The 26608-nt window shown below is 29.2% G+C and overlaps 1 pseudogene; it reads left to right on the forward strand.

Moving 5' to 3' along the window:
- Positions 1-2300: 2300 nt before the first annotated feature.
- Positions 2301-6807, forward strand: LOC132934510 (uncharacterized; annotated as a pseudogene).
- The last annotated feature ends 19801 nt before the right edge of the window (positions 6808-26608 follow it).

The raw sequence follows: 26608 nt of genomic DNA on the forward strand, positions 1-26608 counted from the left end.
AGTATAAGACTCTGTATTATGTAAAGCAATACGGACATCGTCGTTATTAGAAAGAGCAGACGTTGAATAAGGTAAAAAAGATTGATATTCAATTTGAGTTTTTTTTACAATCGTCTGTGTATCCAGCTGTAACATCTAAATACATATCGTCCATATTAAATTGCATTTAACGAACGTAGAAAAGCCAAATTTTCTGCCATTAGACTATGTCCAACTTGTTGACGTCTAGAATATTTTTTCTTCGGAGTTGTTACCTTATTAAGGTTTTGAATACGACTGACAGGTTTTATATAATATACAGTCCTATTTATATTATAAAATTGCAGCCCCATTGTTTATCACAAGTCTTGAATTAATAATCGTATCGATACTGGCTCGCCTCGTAGATCGATCAACTCGTTGTCTGGATTTTTCAAAATTATACTTGCGTGCGTTATAGATGTAGAATTAAGTGTGTAAAATACCAAATGTGTTGGTACCTCTATTATTTTATACCCTGGAGGTACATTCGGATAAAACTCGTGTATTGTATGAAACTGCTTACCGTTGACGAATGAACCCATAACCAGGTTTGAACTGATATATATACAGTTTGTTTTGGTAATATTAACCAACGTATCTGATTCGTGATTGACATTAGCATCATATTTACGATTTTTAAACCCTAACAACAGACCAATACTATTAGACATGGAAAAATCTACAGTTTCACTGCAAAACATTGAACATTTTAATGTATTATTATCTGTGCTCAACACGAATAAAATATCTGACTTAGGTAATAAACGTTTTATTGCCGCCTCAATTTCTTTCAACTCGTAAGAGCCTGTAGGTATTGTGTAACTAATGCTTACACGTCCATCGAGATTATTATATACGAAACCTAGTTTATCGCACTTGTCGTTAACATTAGGTATAGAATTATTCGTTTGAAAACCTAACAGTCCGATTTTTGCATTTTTACTGACAACTATAGGTGGGAAAAAGTTACATGATAATTCGCTTGAGTTACCGGTTAAAGTTTTAGTATACATGATAAAAATTTTAAACACAAGTGCCTACAGTTTATTGTATTATATTTGTGGCCAGTACGACGGGTTTACAGCACCCTGACAGGGGATTTAATTTTGTGTAAAAGAGAGGAACAAATATTTTTAGGGAAGGTTCAAATGGGTACAAATCGGTTACATAAAAATGAGATAGGTCCGAAATCGATCGGTTGACTTTTGGCGGTTCCGGGTGCCAGGACGACGTTTTTACAGCACCCGGACAAGGGATTTGGTTTTGCGTAAAAGGGAGAGGGGTACACATTTTTTTAGGGAGTGTTCAAATGGGTAAAATACGGGTATTAAAAAATGAGATAGGTCCGAATTTGATCGGTTGACCCTTGGTAGTTCCGGGTGCCAGGACATATGATGTAGTAATTTTTATTTTATCAGTTTAAATAGCGTGCTGTTTGTTGTGATGTTTGAGTGAAATATGAATATTGACCTAGGTATTGTTATGTATTATAAAACTTGGGGTGGTAAGAAAATGATCTGTGCATCATTATCTTATATTGTACATACCTACCCATAACTTGCTTAAAAATTAAAATATCGTAAAAAGTCGATCGAGAGAACACAGATAGTCTTTAAGTATAATTTAATTAATAATAGGTAAATTCATTGTACAACTAACAGCTCAATATTGAAACTGGTGAACGAAAAATATCTACGTCGTACGTGTCGTACTATGTTGGACGTAGGTAAAGTATATAAGTGATACCAACCTCGTGTTAAGGGGGTTCGTTTTTTTGTTTTTTTTTATATTAAACGACGACTGGTTTGCTTAATGATCAGTTCCGTGCCTGCTATCATTGGCTCTCCAAGCCCACTTAAAAATATTTGCCACTCTTCAACTTTTTTATGCAACAAACCCGACGCGGGACAGCAGTGGAATTGTATATATCTGGAAAAATGATACATTTTAAATTTAAATTTGTTTTGTTTTTGACATGTAGAATGAAGTTTCAACGTGTGTATACCGCATTTAAGGTCTATTTACACATAACCGTTCCGTGTCCGTTCCGTATCCGCACCGTCCGTTCAGTCTCAGACATCAGTGAAAATTATTATGCTTTTTCATACCAACTAACTTACTTCATTATAGTACTATACGTCTGTACGAAGTACACGTTTGTACCTATATTACTTTTCATTTTGTGTTGTAATAGTTAATATTAACTTACAATTTATAAATCTAATTAATTTTCATACCTATTTTTACTAACTGTTATAATCAATTATTTGAGCGGAAATATGGCTGAGAACTTAGATGACATAGAAGATCTAGCCGTCCTAGCATTGTTACTAGATGAAGAAGAAAAAATAAATGATTATACAAAACAAAAAAGACTTTGGGTTCACGACGTATGGAAAAAAAGAAAAACAGAAGGAGAATTTGCCACTTTATATAAAGAATTAGTGGATCATGAAACGAAATTTTTTGAATATTTTCGAATGCCACAATACAGTTTCAACGTATTGTTGCATAAAATTGAACATGATATTAAAAAACAAGACACTTTTTGGAGAGAAGCCATAACACCAAGAGAAAGACTGGCAGTTTGTTTAAGGTACGTGTAAAATTTTACTATGTATATGGTAATTTATTTTTGTAAATTTAATTATGCTTAACACATTTTAAATTCTTTTAAAATAAATTTTTTTTTGTAAAATTAATAAAATAATATGAATTACTTTTAAAATAAATGTTGTCTTGTATAGTATTAACAAATGTTGAATAGTTTCATAATAAATTTTAAAAAAATTTACAATGGTACCTATACAACTAATATACAGAAATTAACATTATAATATTAAATTATTTGTAAATATCTGTGTATACTTCTACGTCGTAGGTCCTTGGGTGTTATAGGCAAAGTTCTAAGAAGCGTTTAAAGACATATCTTGACTTGAATGTGTAGGGGATGGTGACGCAGATGAACAATACAATGTATTTGTTGGCACTTGAACATAGGGATGGTTTTGAGCATTTTTTTGAGTTAATTGTGGAGATGGCGGTGAGGACAGGTAGTGCGATGTAGATGTCATGTTTCTTGGTTCTTGTACGTATTGGTTGTTTTGAGATTGAATTTTATAGGTAAGGTTCTGGGTAGCATTTAAAGAAATATTTTCACTTAAATCTGCAGGGAATGGTGGGGCAGATGAACAATACGATTTATTTGGTGACATTGTATTTGTTGGCACTTGAACATAGGCATTTGTTTGAGCATTTTTTTTAGAAAATTGTGGAGATGGCGGTGAGGACAGGTAGTGTGATGTAGAGGTCATGTCTCTTGGTTCTTGTACGTATTGGTTGTTTTGAGCTGCATTTAGAATAATATTTTGATTAAATTGCTGATATGTTGGCGATGGTACAGTAAAATATGGCACTGTATGTGATTTTTTTTTCTGTTCTTCGTCTAAGATCATTTTCATTTCATACTCTTGGACTATTGACAATATTTTGGATTTCACTAAGTTTAAATAATACGGTGTAAATGTCTTAATTGTTGGTGAGAGGCCTGCCAAAAAAGCATCAACTGGATTATTTTGAGTGACATTGGACATATTATTTTCCTTTTTTTGCATAATATATTTCATTGAGTGGTTGAAGCCGAATCTGGTGTTTTAATTATTGAACGTTTTTGGACCAATTATTGAACTGGCTTAGACGACCGGGTTTGTTCAACATTTTGTGATTGCTCTCCATCTATATCGTTCATGTTCTCATCAATTTGAACTGCAGCGTTTTCATTTTCATTTTCGTCCACGTTGTCATTGAAAATGTCTACGTTGTCTTCATTGCCAACTACATCTTCTATGTTTCCCAAAGTGTCCCTTTCTTGTAGATGTGGTTTTAAGAATTGTAGCTGGTCATCAAATTTATATTTTTTCACTTTTTTAGCGGCTTGCCCACTTGTTGTTTTTTTTATGGATTTTCGATAATTATCTCGGATATTGTTCCAACGAGTTTTGCAAATTTTTCCTATAATTACATGTTGATACTATAATAATAAAACAACTAGTGTATTTCATTATAATAATATTAAGTTCAAAATAGATAATATTTACATGCTTATTACTAGGGCCCGGATTTATATGCATAAGTTACAATTTTGAATTATAGTCAATAGATCCGGAATACATAGTTTTATTTTGTATATTTTTTGCATATTTGAATGATAACCAATGTATAAATCCATACATATTTCGTATGTTTTACTGTTTTAGTACCAACACATAATTCCGGGCCTTACTTAATACGTTATTTTATATTTTACACATCAATAATATCATAAAGAAAATATTTTTATTACGTATTTATTCATATATTTACACTTAAATTTAAATCATAATATTTATAAACTAAAACGAACTATTAAATTGTCATTTTACTATTTTCTTATAATTGTTATGTAATTAAAAAATTATAGGTATATTTGATGTTTCAGATTTTTGGCTACAGGAGATTCCTTCAAGACAATTTAATTTAGTTATCGTCTAGGTCATACAACTGTTTATAGAATTGTAATTGAAACTTGTAAAAGTATAGTAACAAATTTAATGTCAGAAGTAATGCCACAACCCACAGAAGAAAGATGGAAACAAATTGCAAATGATTTTTGGACCAATTGGAATTTTCCGAATTGTATAGGTGCGTTGGACGGAAAACACGTCACTATTCAAGCACCACTAAATACTGGTTCAAATTTTTTTAACTATAAAAAAACATTTTCTGTCGTGTTACTTGCATTAGTTGATGCACAGTACAATTTTATAGCCGTAGACGTGGGCGCTTATGGAAAAAACAGTGATGGCGGAATATTAGCACACTTTAACTTGAGAAAATCGTTAGAAAATGGTTCGTTAAATATTCCAAAAGATGAATTTTTACCTGGAACCACCATTTCTGCTCCATACGTTATATTAGGAGACGAAGCGTTTCCTCTGAAAACGTACTTGATGCGACCATATCCAGGGAAGCAACTAGATGATTCGTTAAAACGAATCTACAATTATCGTCTTTGTAGAACTCGTAGAGTAGTGGAAAATTGCTTTGGGATTTTAGCACAAAAGTTTCGTGTTTATAACAGGAGGATACAATCGAAGCCAGAAAATGTGGATTATATTATTTTATCAACATGTGTTCTTCATAATTTCATAAAAAAATATAATAATAGTGTCACTGAAAATTTTCAAAATATGAATGATCTAACTTCAAACATAACTTTGAATGATTTACCTATGCAAGGAGGTGGTGCTGGGCGAGCAGCATTTGCAACTCGAGAACTATACAAACATTTTTTTAATTCCTCAGCTGGTTCAGTGCCGTGGCAAAATGAAAAAATTTAATTAAATGTATTTTGTTTGATTTACATACATTTATATACTTTGATATTATTAACTATATAGTAAACTAATTTAAAATAATGTACAATAATTATTTAACTAATAATATTATTTAAAATATTATACATAATATATTATTAATTCAATTGTATTTATATTTGAATTGATATGATTTGTTTTGGAAAAAAATATACATGGCATTAAACTTGATTTATTGAATTTTGAATGTAATACATATTATTATTATAATTACCTATATTTACGTTATAAAAATATAAAATACATTCCGTGCATGGAATAATAAAACATTCATGCAGACTTGGGTAGAATACTTTATGATAATAATATTCCTAAGTGTTCGAAACACTTCACAAAAAGTATTCCGAATATTTTTCAAATACTTTTTTTTAGTAGATTTAGATTTCAATAACAAAAATATTATTTTTTTTCAATTCTGTGTTTAAAAATGATCATTATTTAAATCTTGATAATACACGCCCATTTGGCTAACTATTAGCTATATTCAAATTAATATAATTAATAAGTAATAATTAGTAATATATACAAGTATACCTATATAAGAAAAAAAGTATTCCGAATACTGTACTCAGAATACTTGTAAAAAGTATTCAAAATACCGTATCGAATACTTTAAAAAAAAAGTATTTAAAAAGTATTCGGAATACTATACCCAAGTCTGCATTCATGCCACATAGGGCTATTATTTATTTTCTATAACCAATAATTTGAACAAAATTGCATCATTGTAAAAATGTTACCTTCGAAATTAGGTATTCGAAATAGTATCTAACATTGATTCCATTAAAATCTTAAGGGTAAAAAAAAACCATCAAAGAAAAAATACAATATTTAAAATGATTCTGAGCGGATTCTATAATTAATTTATAAATTGAAATTTTTCAATATATTATAATGCCATGAGAACGAATTTGAACTTCAAATATATTTTGTTGGTAAGGCGCGAAAAACATTTTTTTATGTATACTTATCAATTATTAAGGAATTTCGTTATTTTTGTATTCGATTTTGATTCTCAAATATTTAAATTGAATGTTTTGTACATTTTTAACTATTTAAATAGTTTATAGCTTTTCGTGATTTTAATGAATTTTGACAAAATTTAAACTTTAACCTTTACAACAATTATAAAAAAAAGTTGTGATTTCATTTTTGGTTACTACCATAAAAAAAGCTTATAAGAATACATTTTTAAATTTTTTGGTTATAATATTAACTACTTATGAAAAACCTTGTTTTTAATTTTCAATCCTTGGTATCATAATTTTAGTTACCTGCTAAGTTTATTTCATCTCCAATACTACGCCAAATACCATCTTTGTATCCACTGTTCATATACTTGGCATGTGATAAATCGTATAACTCGACGTGAGACCGAACCATCTCAATGAGTTTTTCATCAATATTCATTATTTTTAAATAATATTAATTATTATAATATAATATAATAATAATTAATTAATTATAATAATATAATACAATAGGTACCTAAGCAATTTAAAACAAATTTGTCAAATTTAGATAAAATTTAAAATTTAAATTTAAATAAGTCACTTGCAAGTCACTGGATATGTGCAGTTGAAGCTTGCCAAGTGCAGACTGTCGCAAAAACAAATCGGATGGCTGTTTACATTGTTCCGTATTTTCCATATCCGTATTAGTAAAATCCCCAAAAACATTGTCTCCGACAAATTTTAAAATACGGAAACGGATGGTGCGGACACGGAACGGACACGGTACGGACATGTATAAACATGCCCATTTCATAACGAGTAAACAAATTTTAAACGTCGGACACGGAACGAACGGTAACGGATACGGAACGGTTATGTGTAAATAGACCTTAAAGGTTAAGTTGCCGCTGTGTGTCGGGCGGCTACTCGTCGAGAACGGCGTCGTTACGGTATGGGACCCTGGTTGCTCAGGACACAATTCAACAACCAATCTATCAAAGTGTCCATTAGTTTGTGGTGTCTAACTAATTATATAAATAATTGCCTTAATAATTTACTTAAAATATTTGTCTTTACGTACACCACTTTGCCGCCCATCGTTCGTTCTTCACAACCGCTCGAAAAACAACGTTTTTAGTTTTTACACAATATCCTTGACATGGTTTTTTTATTTTTTTTATAAAGTTATTACTATAGAAGTTATCAAATTTTAAACCTCCGTAATTGTATTTGTTTTTCGAATGTTCTTAATATTACACTAATAGTTAATACACTGTATTGTTTAGAAAAAAATATAAAAATATGATACGTAACAGAGAAATTAATACATTTTTCTCAATTTAGGGTCAATATTCCATCTGTATACTTTAATATTGAGACTTTGCATTTCATGATCGCGTAAAACTGTAATGTCCAACCATGTTTGAAGGTAAGTAAAAACAGTTTCCCATCGACAACATTATCATGGCGACATGGCGTACACGGCCGCAGCATTTTCATAATATACTAATTTTCGGTTGTAATTATTCATAATTGCCATGATTACCGTGATACTTGTTAGCTATTTAAATTTACCATACTTTTGTGATTTATAAAATATAAGATTATAGGTACAGATAATTTGATAATACCATTAAAAAATGTGAAACGATAATTATTAACGTGAACCGCGAGAATAATTTACATCTATAAATTAATACAATTAATTATTGTATTTAGTTCATACGGGTTTTGGACGTGTTTCATACATATTTTCTCTGCTCGTCGTTCATAATTTAGTTGAGTTATAATATCATGTTATTGTAAAAGTTTATTTTACTATGATACTCGATGATAGTTTCAATGATAACTCAATGACAGTCGGTTAGTGTCGGTTGCTGTCGTTATCGAACGCATAACTCCCAGTTTCAATGATAACACAATGACAGTCGGTCAGTGTCGGTTGCTGTCATAACGACACGCGCCGTGGAACGATCCGAAAAAAATGTCAACGAACGAACAAAGGAAATACGTTTGGCCGTCCGATTTTGTACCAGGGGAATATGCGGTGGTAGCTCACCGTCGACCGTACCTAGATGGCAGACACTATATTGTATGTATTATTATTATTATAATTTTGTCAAACGACTGAAATATTATATTCATTAATCATTAAATTTATCACATAGTTTTTTTTGTATGTTTACTTAATAGAGCAAAATAAAAAGGTGGGTAAGTGCATCATATTAACATTAAATATATAAATGTAAGCCTTTCACATTTTGTTTAGTTATTATTAAAATAAATAATTTACAAACATTCATCGAATGATAGTCAGCGGAATCAAAATAAAAAAAGTTCGGAGAAGTTGACGTGCGGTGCAATCAAAGAAAAAAGGTAATTTCGGCGCGATTTATATACGCTCTGGGGGGTAGCCGTGTAGGTTACCCATGCGACGACCAAGCAGCCGACAGCTGCTAAACGCGTGCGCGAGAAAAGGTCATCGCAGGGACAACGCCGAATACAACAATGCTATTGTTATAATATTATTATTATTTGACTACTGTGAAATGTAATTGGGATAAATATTCGTGTCATTATTATACACAATATTATACCAACACATCAGTGGCGTGACAAAGGACTTTATTTGAGGCACGTGCCTCAGTTTAAAGGGTGGTGGGTGTCCTGGAGACTAGAGGCATTTCACATATTAAAATAATTTATTAAGTGTGTACTAAGACTAAGCCAATCTTTCTCAGTTACCATTTACGTAAATGCGTAATTACTTATATAACTATTTATAATTAATTACTTATATAAACTATTGTGCTTCATAAGCTAATGAAGTTCACCATGCTATGTATATGTTACGTAAATGCGTAATTACTTATATAACTATTTATAATTAATTACTTATATAAATTATTGTGCTTCATAAGCTAATGAAGTTCACCATGCTATATATATATTATTATTTAATTTATAATGGTAGTTATTATAACTTAAATATCTAGGGTCGATTATAACGAAGGATAACTATGGCAAGACAAAGGTTTCATCAAGGATACAACAAGCCAATAAAGGATATTATGGACTAGAAAAATATATTTTAAAAAGTCAAAATAGAAAATGTTCAGTATGTAGCTTCAAAAGCATTGGAAAAATAAAAACAAATATGTAGAACAGTAATTTCTATACGCAAAACCAGTTTTTGACAAAATCAGTTTTGTCTTTTGATTAGATTTGTTTTTAGAATGTAGATGGGTACTTTAAATTTTCAATTAAATATCTACTTGATCAATAGAAGTGTTTACATACTGTAGGTAGATATTCCTGCGTATTGTTAGTATAATATACTGCGTATTGACTTTTTCTATACCTAACTATAAGCCTTTATTCCTACTGCTTTTATTTAATTTGTTTTTTTTCATTCATTTGACCGTTACATTTTTTTCAATTCCCTTTTTCCCTAGATTATTAAAACAGAGCATTCCAAACTATATAACACAAAATATAGGTATTTAATTTATCATGAAAAATAATAAAATAAACTTTTCATTAGTTAGGTTTTAATTGGGTACATGGGGGTGATATAGGAGATGGATCCCCAATGGCCTTTTTTTAGTGCTAAATTTCCACATATATGTATCTACGTGTGCTAAGCTAATCTCGTTTGATCCTCCGTGTATTGTCCATACCTGTACGTACGCTATGTACCTACTGTTATTAACTTACACACCTGTACAAGGTGCCTAGGCAGGTCCCACACGACTACAAGAGACAGGACCGTATACTCTTAAACATTTTAAACAATTGTTTTTCAATCATGGTTCTATCAGTAAGGTTATAGTCGCGATCTGTGTGCTAGGCACCCACAAAGTAGGTACCCGAGTGGTGTTAGACAAGCTTTAATCTAAATCAAACGGGATCCAATAAATAATAATTACGTACTTAAAATTATTTTAATGACTTAATTGTCATTCTAATTATTCTTTTTAATCGTTGAAATTGTTTATAGTTGCTTGCTAAGGAACGTCTGTGAAGTTGCCCCCCCCCCCCCCCGACTTCACTCTATCCTCTCCAAACCTATGCCAATATTTTACAACTTATTTGCAACTATTTGCAACACGATTTTGGTAATTTGCAACTCCATACTTTAACCGATATCAATATTTTTGAGTGTGTGGAGGGGGGGGGGCTGGCTAGTAAAAAATTCCATTGTACCCTATAAGTGGTATTAAACAAAATAATAATCAACAATTTTTTTTAATATAATAGTTACTTAGTTATAATATTATTGGAATTCCTTAAATTTTACAACTTATCTAATATGAAGTTTTATTTTGAACCATTATTTAATATTGAATAAAAAAAAAACGTAACCTGACACTTGGGAGTTGGGATAGGTAAGATAATACCTATACTAATAATTATTGTTTTCATATTTGCTAAGATTGCGTGTTACAATATTAATTTGTCGATGATTTAACTTGGGTTCTAACTTTTAACTATTATTTTTTTACATATTATAAATAAAAAAAAAATACATTCGTAGCATATGTATAGGTATACTTTTTAATACATAATATAAAGTTAATGAATACCTTTTTCTTCTAGTATAAAAAGAATTAAATATCAGCTGCTTGTTCTATATATAAAAACAATTAAAACATAACCTTCTGCAGGTAAATAAAAGATAAATCTGCTTTTTCTATGCATAAAAAAAAATTACATCATATTTTCTTAATTTTAATAATTAATTATTAAGGAAAATATAAAAAGAATTAATCACTCAAAACATACATTAATACGTGTGGCTTGATTTTACATTTCTTAATTCTTTTTATTTTTTTTGTTAAGTCATTATGTACTTCCCAAATATTGACTTTCTTTATATATGCAACATAATGGTCATGAGCATAATGAACTGCACCAACTAACAAATATCTAAAAAATAATATTCAATAAATAAGTTAATACTTAAAGAAAATGGACTGTAAAAGAAATTTTTTTAACATGATTTTTCGTAAAAAATATACAAACTAACATTATATAGTCACATAATTATTTAAAGTTATATTATGTTGTCATATTTTTATTCATATAAATAAAATCCTTTGGTTCCAGTAAAAAAATCTGTAGTATAAAGGCTGAATTCCAATCATATTTGTTGTTATTCAAGATTAGAGATCTGTTAATTTTACATACCTTTTTCCCTGGGCCATTATTTCTACCGGTAATTTTTCCAGACTCATAATTTTTTTTTCAAAGTATATCTCAACATCAATGAATAAATGTTGTCCCAGATATTTTGATGATGATGCATTGCAAACACAACACTGGGTGCATTGAAAATATTGGGGACTTAAATAGTTATTCATATCTTTCTGTAGTAAATCCACTCCATTTGATAATTTAATTATAACACTTGGAGATGCTAAGTCATTATAAGTGCATCCTTTGTCACATGTTATTTTTTCAATTGCTGATGGTAAATCACTCAAAAATTTCGTTACAATGTGTAGCACATTACATCTTACATCGATTACAAAAATGCTTGTAGTTGCATTCATATAGTACCGTATTCGAAAATATGTTTTAAATAATATAATCAATAGTTTTTTCATAGTAAATCAAGTGAACCGGTATTGTAGTAACGTAGAAATACAGTAGATAAATATAAAAACTGTCGATAGTTATATTAAAATAGTAAAGTTAGAGTAATCAAATTACGCTATTACCTTCCTCCAGGTTTTCGAAGGGCTCTGGAGATCGTGTATTTCGAGAATTAGATCAAATACAACGTAAATACAACGATAAATTTGTTATTACGCATAATTTGGCATTACTTTCAATACTCTAAAGATGCGTAATAACAAATTTATCTGCCTTCATGGGTTTCACTTCAAATTTTAAAACTTGCGTTTTAAGTTGCTTAAAATCGTTTTCAATTGCTGCTGACGATGCTACATTATATGGTGTGTTGAAAACGGAACACATTACATTTGTCCATATTGGAAAATGTTTGCATATTCTTATAACATGAGTGACTAACTCTGGCAAATAGTATGCAGATATACGGTTGCCTTGAATATTAGAATTGTTTTGGCTTCTTATGTGTATTATATTTAAAAACTTCGAATTGAATTTTCTGTGTTTTCATCACTGGTATTGATATCTGCATAATTATCGCTCTCATTATCATCTTCGTTGTATTCTTCTTTATCAATATAATTATCAGTATAACCTTTAATAAGATTTAAAATATACTCTCTAGATCCTCTTGAGCATGTGATACCTACATGCAACACAAATAATATTCAACACCTCTCTGAGTCCAGACATTTAGTGAAAACAAAATAATCAATTGTCAACGACTCCAGACGACACCATTGTAATTCATAAACTTCAAGACCCTTCTTAGACTTCTTCGACAATTTTCAGATCAAGACGTTTGGACATAATAATACAACAAATTACCTTTGTCACGCCGCTCAAGATAAATTCAGAAACACCATAAACAGAAACGTATCAATCGATGCATATCAGTAGAAGGGATCACACCAAAATCATCTTACATAAGGATCATACAGAATCGACTCACGAACAGTATTTTCCACAAGAAGGTCCGAAGCACAACCAGTGGCGGATCCAGAGGGCGGAAAAAAGGGGCATTTGCCCCCCCCTCCCATCAATGGCCCACCCCACGTGGTCATATCATCTTCAAATCTTCACCAATATTTTGGAACTAATTGAACCTCTGGGTATCCCCATTAGTAGATTTCAAAACGTAAGACTGTAGATACTTGAAAATTTCACTGAATGTTTGTATTAGCATTTTCTATACACTATACAATTTTGAAAATAATTTGACTCTTTTTGAGCTGTTTACGGACATTGTCAGTTTTCAATTTTTTTAGTTTTTTTCTATAAACATCAATAAAATTTTATTTGTTGGGTAAAAAAGCGTGAAAATGTAATATAAGGCTCCTGATATATCGTTCTAATAGCAGTTAAAAAATATTAAAAATACATAGGCACAATTTTTTTTTGGCCAGGACGACGTTTTTACAGCACCCGGGCGCGGGATTTGGTTTTTTTGTGTTCTTTTGGATCTTCTTTAAACTTTGGAATAGCCAACTTTTCAATTGGTAGAAAATTAGTAGTTGAGACGCTAGGTTTCTGGTCAATAAAGGTATCGTTTAAACCTATGTGCGTATTTGACTCTGGTAGGTACTAACCTGCCAACATTTTACAACCAAAGTAAACTGTTTCAAAGTCCTCTCGTAACTTATCGGCATCAATCACTTCAAATTGAAGCTTACCCATGTTACGAATAATTACGTTAATATGTTATATATAAATTACTTTATTCACTGTCTTTGACTTTATGTAATCGATTTTGGTTTTTTCTCTAAAACGAATGACCGTAGATTTATGCAATTTTCACTGAATATTTATATTAGCTATTGCTATACACCATAAAATATTCAAAAATATGTCTACTTGTTATGAGCCATTTACGGACATTATCAATTTTTTTAGTTTTTTTTTTCTATTAATATCAATAAAATTGTATTTATTGAGTAAAAAAGATTGAAAATTTAATTCATGGCTTTTAATATACTGTTACAACGATTTGAAAAATATTAAAAATCTATAGTCACATTTTTTTTTATAATCATTTAATGTTCGAATTTTGACAAAAGGCGTAAAAATCACGAAAATTTGCAAATTATTTTCAGTTAGAAATTCCTAAAAATTTTTTTTTTAAATCATAGATTTTAAAATCTAATACAAGATTCCTTAGTATGCTATCTACCTTTATTAAAAAGAATGTTTATAAGAAAGTTAAATTACATTTTTATGAGCGTTTGAAGTTCAAATTTTTACAATATTGGATATTCCCACGATTTCTCATACAGGAATTTTCTTATTTTGTTGTAGGTAATTCAAAAACGAATAACCGTAGACATTTAAATTTATATCAGATGTTTATTTTCAGGGCCTTACACGGGTTAGAACCCCTAACACCCTTAAAAATCCAAACAACCGAAACCCATACAACCCGAATGATTCTGTTTTCAAAACACCCGTATTAACGAAAACCCAAATAAATCATTCGGGTTAACCCGAAACCCAAATAATTTTGTTTTTTCAAACTCTTCATCTGATATATCATTTTGTATGTATTTCTTGTAGTGAGTTTGATTCTGTAATTAGTTGTTTATTTATAATAATAATTAACAGGAACAATCTTACTATAAATCACAGGTAAATTCAATAATTACAAAATACTAAAATAAAATCCAATAAAATTTTATTATACCTAATAGGTATATAATATAATTTATTACTTTATAAGTATATAAAATAAACCCAAATATAGCTAATAACAATATATAATATAGTTATGGTCTCAACAAAACTGAATAATCTATTGACAGTCATGGCCAAAATACCAAATACTAATAAGTAGGGCTCGGATGTTATTGCATTTGCAACTTTTTTTCTATTGTTCGGTTTCGTTGCTAAGTAGGTTATACATTTGTTTCAAACAAGTATAAAGTAATATCTAAACATTTTAAGTGCAACATTTTGCAATTTTTGACCTTTTTATAATTTCATTGCTATATTGTCCGCCTTTTCAATACAATTTTTGAACCTGAACAAGTCGTTTATAGTACAATACAATAATTTTTAAGGTAATTACCTTTTTTTAAAAAACAAAACAAAAATAGTTTAATTGAAAAGTTTTAAATTTTGATAACATTATTTGTAGGTTCCTAAAAAAATAAGAATACCAGACAAATTACCAGATTTTCAATGATTAGAATTTAATTTTGTATTTTTTTACATGTTGAAAACCTATCTAATGAAATTACTTTATAATATTACTTAATAAAATTCCATAATCCATTTCATAAAATAATTTTTAATATTTATTTTAATATTTTAAGAAAAAAAAATTTTTTATTGCTATTTTTAAGCACAATTTTGGGTTTTTTCATAGCAACAATGCAATCAATTTTATAACATTTTAAGTGCAATAACATCCGAGCCCTACTAATAAGTAATTACTAATAATACCTAGTATTATTTGCTACAAACCTCCCAAGCGGTATTATTATAACTAAATTAGTAACAAATTTCGTAATTCGTGGCAATATTTACCAGTTTCCGGAAATCGTGAAATCATCATTTATATTTTATTTTATTTCTCTATGGCTCAACGCCCATTTTAAATATTTTGTTATATCCGTCGACTTCACAAGTGGTAAATTGTATGTTTGCGGGTTCGGAATCAAAAAGTTCTATGTGACAATATCAAAATTGTTCAGTAGAGCGTTTTTAAGATTTAAAAATTTAAATAACGTATTTTTGCACAAGTAATTTGAAATATTTGACATCAAAAAATCCACAAATTTCCGTGCGATCAATTTATTAATTGGTATTGTAAAAATAAATCCTTTTAAGTTCTCAAAATATTAAATAACTTTAAAATTCATAGTTTGGATACAAAAGGTTCTACTGGTAGAACTTTTTGTTCCCAATTGTATTTTTGAAAAATAAAACGTTCTTTCGATAGAACATATTGATTTCAAATTAATTGATTTATTATAACTTAATTTTAACAGTGTGTTTTTTTTTTTGGTGTATCATTATAGGTACTGACCTGATCATCTAGGGTAGGTACCTATTTCGGTATTTTAGTACCATCGACGTACCGCTTGTGAAATGCGCTGATTTTTATAAATAACAACAACAAAGATGCACCCTAATTATTGCATATTTACATACACTTATTTTCGAAGAGCCTTTTGTTTCTGATAACTGTTTAAATATGAGATCGATTAAATTTTTTAAAGACTAAAAAATAGAGAAAAATAATTCTAACTGAACAGATAAAAAACAATTTTTGAAATTTTTTGATATACAATATACATAGAACTATTTTATTTCAAGCCCACGTGTAGTAATTTGTATCGTACTACGACGCACCTCTCACGCATTTTTGTTGCTGTTATAATTAATAATAAAGGGGGGGGGGGAATCATTAAAAGCTATGTATTTTCCAAACTACTCAACAGTCAAGACCTATATAAACCAATATAAATACGAATAATGGCGGTTTTGAAAACCCGAATGTTTGTTGAAATTTTTTTATTCCTGTGTTTGAGCACCAGGAACCGAAACCCGAATCCCCAAGAAATTATTAGGGTGCTAAGCCCTGATTTTAATATTGGTTTGATTTAAATAGTTGTATTATATACCTTATTTGAAGATAATCATAAAATATTAAAAATCTATTTTTTAGTGTTTGAAATTTTTTAAGGTATATGAGAAGAGATAAAGAGAAAACAATTTAATTAATTTAAAGAATTAATATAAATTTTTTAAATGTTATAATATGTGTTTTAGGCATAATAAGGGTTGAATTTTGTGCTATACGTACTTGACATTTTCATCAAATGTTTATTTTATCATCATATTTAAATATTTTGACTTGTTTTGAGTTATTTACGTATATTAATTTGTAATTTTCAATCTTTTTAGATTTTTATTCTAAAAAGCTTAAAAATGTAATACAAAGTTCCTATTAGTTGTACTAATAGCAGTTAATAAATATTAAAGATCCATAGTCACGACGTTTTTTATAAATATTTAAAGTTAACATCAAATGTTATCAAAATCTAGAAAATAACCAATTATTGTGATTACAAAATTATAAAACGTTCAATGTTTATAGCTTAGGATTTAAAATATAAAACTAAGATTCTCATTAAAAGCTCATACTGTTACCAAAAACTCTAAAAAATATATTAACACAGTTATTTTACAGACATTTTAAAGTTGAATTTCAATGAAATTATATATTATCAAAACCAATAATAAGGATTTTAATTATTTATACATTTAAATGTTTTATTTAATTAGACAACAGTTTTACATTATTGAGTCAATTATTTAATACCATAGAATTGAATGTTACATTAATTATTGTCATACATTAGGGTTCTGAATTTGAAATATTTTACTTGAAATTTACTAGCATTATTTTGAGAGTAAAAACATTTTTTTTTATGAGTTTTAAAATATTGTTATAAGATAGTGGTTTGAAACAAAGTTGAAGTCAATTTCAACCATTAAATTAAATAATAATGAATTAAATTTTAACTTAACGAGTTAACAAATAAAAATACGATTAACTTTTAACTTAACTTAACTTAACGAGTTAAAAAAAATCGTTAACCTGCCCATCACTTGGGATCGTACAATAATAATACGCGCGCCCGGACACCAACTTATAGTCTTAACACCACTAACACCTAAGTGCTAGAAATATGGAGGTCAAACTGGGTGTGTAATGGTGTAAAACACTTCAATTAAAAAAAAAAATGACAATTTCCAATTTTTTACAGTTTTGATTTTGAATTTAATATGTAAAATCGTAAAAAACGAACTGGTCCATGGGTGATTGGTATTTGTCAAAAAGATGAAAATGGTGTTATTGATGCAAGATACTTGATTGTAGAAAAAAGAGACAAATCAACAGTACACGAAATAATTCAAAATGAAATTGAAGTTGGTACAGAAATACACTCAGATGAATGGCTGGCATATAAAACGATAAAAAATAAAGGGTACATACATAAATCCGTCAATTATTCCCAATTTTTTGTCGATTCCACCCATGTTATTATTAATATGATAACCGGTAAGCGGAATTAATATTATTTGCTTATTATCATATTTCAATATTTGTATATAATAATAAACATGAGCAATTTAAAATACCCACGAATAATATTTTTAAATTAAAACAAAATAACTTAAAAAGCTACGTTGTAGGAACTTTTAGGAAGCAAATATTTACTATTTTATGAAACATTGTGAACGCGTTTTAAATTCGTTTTAAAAACGCGTTATTATTCAGAGAAAAATCAAAATAAGTAGATAAGTAGATAAGTAAATAAGTAACAGGAAGTAAAATATAAGTAAGGAATATAAGTAACAGGAACGCATGCCGCCACGGTTGTCTTTTATCGAATAGCCGCTATTGCTGCAGCTGCGTCCGCCGCAGCCGCCGCCGACATCGAAACCGAAGAACTAGTAGCGCCAGCCTCTGCGATCCTGTTACATATGGAAGTAGTGCCGACGAAATTTACTTCACCACAAAAATGTCACGATTTCGGCACCAGCATAATTCTCATTGTTCGGTTCAAATCGACTTGTTTTCCCACGCTAATAATTAACTGTTGTCGTATAGGCTATCTGTTATCTCTTCTTATATCTATCCTTTTATTCTGTACAATGCTATCCTAGCTAAAAATTTGTTTCATGCTCCCTTGATGCAGAATATTCTAATTTTATTTTGCATTTTTTGCATTTTTAGCTATAAATGCAAATGCATTTTTTTGTTTTTTAACGACATTTTTCAACATTTTTAAGTCATTTTTTAGGGCATTTTTTGTACTTTTTATACAATGTGGGGCATTTTTCACAAATTATAGATTTTAGGGCAAATGTTACCCAAGTTTGGAAACAAATTTAATTTATTTAAAATCTAACTTTGGATTTGGACTATTAGTAAAAAATAATTTTAATATTATTATTGTGGGGTTTTTGTTGTGATTACATTTATCGCGTCCCGATAAGATTTACTCTTTGAGTGTTATATATTGATGAAACAAGTGCTCTTTCAGACATACGCCGATCATACACGCTTATCGAGTATTATATTTATAAATTGTATGGAAAAAACCCGATAAACAAGATTAAATTGACATAGACATTAGATCTATTGATTGACGTGCTTATAATTGCAGTAAAAGGAACTATTGTCAGTAGTGTTTCGGCATTCAAAATCACCATTTAACCGATATTTTTCAAATTTTATATTTTAACGATCTTAAACGATAATTTTTAAAGTCATTTTTTTAAGTTTTTAGGGCATTTTTGCACTTTTTTTAGGACATTTTTGCATTTTTTTAGGGCATTTTTGTGTGTTTTTTAGGTCATCAACATCCTAACTCTAGTTATTACTGTACCAATGTACAAAATTATTAATGCTGGTTGGTGAGAAGCTGCACGCGTGTACAGGTTCGTTTTGACGACGGACTTTGTACGGTGGAGGATGGTAGTGGTAGCGATTACATTGTTTCCGTAGACCGTAGTACTACGTAAAACGCATAATATCTAAATAGGTATATACTAGGACACTAGGTAGTCACGCACACACTGAATAAAAATAAATAAAAACACTATTATTTTGTAAACGGGAATGCAAATAAAAACAAGAAACTTTTCAAATATTTGTCTAAAAAATATTTATATGAAATAATATGCACTAACGACTATAAAAAATCAACTAAATGCCAAATATGCCTTAACGCCTAAAACATGCACTATCAAACTTCATATTATTATTACCATTGTTATGAAACGGATTTGTATCTCAGTCAGCATGTTTTCCTGTGTAGCAAAAAAAACATGCAGATGCATGAACTTACGAGCCCTGATAATCACATATAGGTAGGTAACCTTAGGATAGTACATACATAAATACTTTATATTATATTTATATACATACAACATCACACACATCTAAAATAATTGTTATACAGCTTACATATAAATATAGGACGCTGCGTAAGGGCATACATTACACGCACGCAAACTATAAAGTTGTATAATATATATAAATATTAGATATTACAACATGTAACATTTATATTGTGCGACTTTAGTTTTTAGAATCCCTTGATAACATATACAAATAATGCATAAGATGGGTTACCTAATTTAGGTACCTAATTCGTTTGTAGAATTAGATATCGTTTATAAACGTAGATCATTATATACAATTTAATCTTTAAATGACAAAACTACAAAACATACTAATACATAATCAATATTTATACAATACAATTACAAATAGTCAAGATTTAAATAAATCACAATTGTATTAAGTCAACACAAAATGTAGTAAAAATGAATAAATTAAAATTAAATACTATAATATTAAGATAAATTATATATTTATTTTTAGGTCAATTGACTTATGTTTTTTAAACAGTATAAAATGTCATTATCGTCATTATATTGAAATTCCGTACAATATGATTGAAATTTATTTTCCTTAAAACTAACTATTTTCGGAACAGTTAATATTTCATTTTGTTGTTGTACCAATGATACAGTCGTTGCAGATACATTGCACATCTGTAATGATTCAATAAATATATGTAAGTTAGGATGCTTAATTCTTACAATATTTTTTAATTTATGGCTTAATAATTTATTATTAGCATGTTATTTTGTCTTGTTGGTTAATTCTTTTCTTTTTTTTTGTATTTTTTGGCAAGTCTAATAATGCTGATGAATTACGTTTAGAAGGTAATGAGTTTAGCTCATCTTTATTTTCCATACCACTCATCTTTTTATAAACACTATTTAGAACCTTCAATATTGTTGTAACCATTCTGCAGAATATTCTCTTCGGTCTATTAAATAAGTCAGGTCTGTAATTTTTTTCAGAATTTCTTTGCTTTGTATTGGTAGGTTATTGTTATTATCTATGTTTTCAGCTCTTGTACTTTTTTGTTCTTTCAATATTAATCTTGTAGTAGCAGCAGTTGTATAAAAAAAAAATAGTATTTTGCATATTTAAATCAATTGTACTTATTTCTTCTTGTGGGCTGGTTATTGAGTACCTAGGGTCGGAAGATATGTAAACATTATTTTTGAATTTTTTAGGAAAATCATTAAATGAATAACCTGGTACATATATGAATATTGAACATATATAATTGCATGGCTAATGATATTTTTAAAAATCTAAACATGTACAACTTGGTAGATACTGCAGGTAGATACTGTATATACTGCTGCGAATCAAAATTTTAATTCCGCACGGAAAAGTTATGTTAAGGTTTGAACATCATACACCAAATATTAAATAACGTCTTGAACAAAGTTTGAGTTATATAGAGTTGGTACATTTAATGGGCAACAATGTGCACTGGATCAGCTAGTTTATTTATATAATTTTCAATTTTGGCTTTTTTGTTTAAGTATGTGTGATAAGTAATATTTTTAATTTCGTTTATACTGCTTATAGCAATGTACCTAACCTATCTATTTGTTTGCAGGCGCGGATCCATGCCATGCCATGCCCCCCCCCCCCCCCCCCCCCCCGTAGACTGGTGGATTTTCTATTATATCTATTTTCGGCAGCCGATAAAATGTATTGTTTTGCCGATAGCGTTTCGGCCGTGTCCGTTTTCATCGTTCGCCGTCAAAAAGCTAATCTAATCTAATCGAATATTTAAACTTGTTTGATGCAATAAAATGTCTGGCTGTTTGTAGTACCTATCTATTTTATTATTGACGATATTTATTGTGTAATGATAATTTGTTAATTGACATATAGTTACGATACAATACGCACACAGCCGCTGTAACTGTCGATAATCAACGTCAAACGTGACACGTGTATAGTTGTATTATTATTTTATTAAAATGTCAAAGCGTAGTGCCGATTTTATGCAAAATTTTCTTAAAAAAAAAAATGTGTCATTGAAGACAATGAAATGGTAGACGACCCAGCTCCCATTTCGTCAAATCAACCTATGAAAAATGTAGACATTGATCCAACATCAATTTAAAACAAAGGTACTGTAGAAGACAATGAAATGGTAGACGCCCCAGCTCCCATTTTGTCAAATCAACCAATGAAAAATGTAGACATTGATCCAACATCAAATCAAAACAAAGGTACTGTAGAAAATATAATTATAGATATTGGCATTGCATTAAGTTCAAAATCAACAATACTAAAAAACAGTTACTTGAAAATCATTGGAAACCACCAATAGGTTACAATTTTCCTTATTCAAGTCACACAAAAAATGGAATTCTTCGTAAACGATTTTTGAAACAAGAACATATAAATAAATATTTCTGGCTTGTTTTTTCGCCTTCCGAAAGTGGATTATTTTGTATTTATTGTTCTATTTTTCACAATAAAACTGGTCATGGATTTAATAACCACACTCAATTAAAGTCATTAGTAGTTGAGCCTTTAAAGAAATTCGCTAAGTTATTAGGAAAGGATGGTTACCTCGAAACGCATGATAATAATTTGTATACCATAAAAATTCTGTACTGAACGGAAAACAATTTTTAAAATCGTATAATAATCCAGAGCTAGAAGTAGTAAGTCAAATAAATTCACAGCGCCTAGAACAAGTTAATGAAAATAGATCTAGACTTTTAATAACCAAAAAGAAATCCAAAATAAAATTAACAATATGATGGCACAATTTTGTGAATTAATATCTATTAATTTGAACTTATCGGAAGACCTCGTAAAAAAATATTTCGAAGGAGATCTTCAATTATGGCATACATATTGGACAAATGAAAAAGAAATTTCAAAAACATCATTAGAATCTCTTGAAAGATGTGATTCCGAAACCTTTCCAATTATTTATAATTGTTTTCTTATACTCCTGACATTACCAGCCACTTCAGCAACAGCGGAACGAAATTTTTCTTCTCTTCGCCGACTAAAAACTTGGATGCGATCAAGAATATCCGAAGAACGCTTAAATGGACTTGCATTACTTAATTGTTATAGAAATATTAGTATTGACCGTGAAGAAGTATTTGACGAATTTGCCAAATCTAAAAGACGAATGGATTTTGTTCTGTGATCATTTTTTAATATTTATTATATTTTATTATTAGTTATTATTTATTATATATTACGTATCATATTAATTAAATAACTTATATTACTTATCTAATTATTTAAAAGACGAAAGGATTTTGTTCTGTGATCATTTATTATTAATTATCTAATAATTTTATATATTTTATTGTACTGATAAACTGGGATTTAAATAATAATATTTGTCTATTAGCTTACATGGTATGTACAATATTTTTATCAGACTTAGGCCGAAATTTTATTTAAGATGCCCCCCCCCCCCTCGTAAATATGTTCTAGATCCGCACCTGTTTGTTTGTACTTATTTTATAACATTTTCCATAGTATTAAGGGTATCGATGACCAGTTTTTCAAATTTTCCACAATTCTTTAAAATTTGAAAATTAGATTTTATATTTTAGTTGCCAACTCAATTGTAAGACTTTTTCACTAATCTACTACCCGATACCTATTTAGGGGGGGGGGGTTGATAGTGTGTATTATATCCAATAAAATTACTTTGCGGGAATAATACTCAAGCTTTGTAGAATTGTCGGATTTTGATGACTATTTTTTTATCTGAAAGAAGTAGACTTCCTACAGCCTGCATCGATCTCTGATTTTGTATTTTATTTAAAAAAATTGTATTCAAAATTTGTAAAAAAATGCTTTTTGTCTTGTATTTTTTTAGGCATATAATACAGCTTGAGAATAAAATATTGAAAAACAGAGATCGATTCGGGCTGTAGAATATTTCCCTCTAGCAATTAAAAAAAAAGTTATGATATTTGATTGATTCTACAAGGCGGTATCGTTATTCCCGCAGAGTGTATTTTTGAGGACAAAATGGCATCGGCACTGGGCGCCTTAACAACGTCAGTGCTTTTCGTCTACTAAATGTACCTATCAAAGACGTAGGTATATATCGAATCATATAATAATTTCTAACAACCATACACATACTAATAAAGATAGGTATAATAAATGATAGTAACAAGCGTATTCCGATAAAGCCTAATACAATTGTCGTTACTCGTTACTCATGTGACAAATCGGCTATCCTCATAGACGCGTCTAAAATACGCGTTTTGGTAAAATCCTCGCATTGCACCAAGTAGGCTATTATTATTAATACAATTTTCATTTTATCCATATTATTTGTGTAATATATTATATTTGGTTGAGGGCAACTGGTACATTTTGCTCTAGGTAATTTAGGGGGAATTGATATAAAAAAGGTACTTTTGGGAGCAGATTTGTACATGCCACAAATTTGCTCATTAGTTGTTCTTATTATAAATTTTAAAAATATGAACACCTTATGAGCTAATTTATATTCAATTTTCCAATTATTTGGACTAATAGTGAAAATATCTACGTATGAAGTAGAAAAACTAAGTACAATTTAGTGATATTTTTCAAGTAGGTATTTATACGGTTGTGTATTAGACGTACCAGCTACACCCAAAAAACAATACCTATATTGATTTATAAAACTGTTATTACGTAAAAATTCCCGTGTTTCCTTATTTTATTTTTATTTTTCCTAATTATTGTGATGAAATGGAATGTGAATTTTCAATTTTTACCTCTTAAAAGCTGGGCTTGCATTTGAAAAAAAAATTCCGTTTTACGTTATTTACAATTAAAACGTTACACAATTTTTTCGTTTATCGTTATTCAGAATTAAAACGTTACACAATTTTTGCGTTTATTGTTATTCAGAATTAAAACGTTATCCAAGTTTTGAATTTATCATTATTAAGAAAAAAAACGTTATTTTACCCAACATTTTCCAACAATCCAGTAAATAATTTACTACTTAATTTATTTCAACATCGTTACCAGAAAATTATAATTTATTATTTTATTAATATTCAATATTGGTATAAATGGTATTCTATATACCAAACACCTAGGTATTTTATATAATTACGTTGGTACCTATACTATACCAATTATTATTTAATATTTTAATTTAATAAATTACCTAGGAATTATATAAAATCACTACACATTATATTACCTAAAATAGCAAAAATAAAACCATTAATTATTATTGTTTTAAATGTATTATACATTTATACCTAATTGATCATCAATCATTATTATTTATTTATAGTTTTATAAGTGTTAGAATTATATAGTCATTTTTACAACATTTCATATTATGTAAATATCATTTAAAATTAGACAGTAATTTATGTTTTACACATTTGCACTGATTAGTTTGACATATACCTGAAATGTACATGAAATACATTACTTGAAATGTATTTATACCTTGCTTCAATTGCCTAATAAATTATAGAAATATTGAGTATAGACTATAATATTATATTCCGATCGCTTGCGCCGTGCACCATGGGTGTGGATTTTTCTTTCATGGTTAACGAGTGGGGGCATTCACTTAGCAGATGCTCTGCGATTTGTAGGGACTTGCATATGGCGAGCTGCCTTACCTCTCGGGTTTCAATAGTGAAATAGTTGGTCTGATACAAAACTGCCTAACCAGTCCGCCTCCCCTTCATTGGTGACTCCTCTGCGTTACCACCGGTCAGTTCAATTGACCAACTCACTCAAGAATTGATCAGTCAGTTTTTATCAACGTCTATAAAAAAGTTACTTACGAGATTTGACGCCCCAAATGTATCAAATGCCGTATATATTGTACTGTCATTTGCTTTTATGGCTTCAATTTTATATTTGTTTTTGTAGATAATACCTAATAGTTCATTAATTAATTTCCAAGTTACTTTGTATTATACGAACTGTTTTAAATTTTTTTTATAAAATTTGATTTTTGCAAGCCTTAATAATTTCGTAAGATTATTTTTATATTTTTTATAGTAAGCCGCAAGTTTAATATTATTTGAGTGTTTATACATTTTATTAAGAGGAGTTTTTGATGACACGCAGAACATAGCAAACCTTTTGGCATCCATTCTTTTAACCTTTTATATTTTGAGTTAACAGATTTAGAAGAGGAAGAAACATTTAGGGCATTTGTAATTATATTTTGAAATATAGAAATATATTCATTTACCGAGCTATTTTCATAAAATTTGGTCCATTTTTCTTTACTTAAGGGCGTCGGTGCTGGTTTTTCCAATTTTCCGAAATTCTACAAAATTTCAAATTTAGTTGCCTTAATAACTTTATTAGTTAGATGTTCAATAGTGCCATCAATTACAATTGGTGTTCTAAGCCTTACAGCCTTTATTATTTCATCTAGATTAGATCTAAAGAGGTCCCAGTTTCTTTTTTTATTGGTAAGTGACACCTTGCGTTGTTTTTTTTTTTATAACATTTCAGCTTAACGTGAGAAGCACTAATAGGTGATCCGACGTTAATTCTACAAGTTCTATTCTTTCAACATATAATTAGAGGATATACCTTTCATCACAAAGAAGTCTATTAAATCTGGAATCTTGTTCTGGTCAGATGGACAATACGTTGCTTTTCTCGTACAAATTATTTCAGTATTAAAATTGCTTATTTTCAACAATAACAATTAAATA

The sequence above is a fragment of the Metopolophium dirhodum genome, chromosome 1 (assembly GCF_019925205.1).
Source record: "Metopolophium dirhodum isolate CAU chromosome 1, ASM1992520v1, whole genome shotgun sequence".
Taxonomy (NCBI): Eukaryota; Metazoa; Arthropoda; class Insecta; order Hemiptera; family Aphididae; genus Metopolophium; species Metopolophium dirhodum.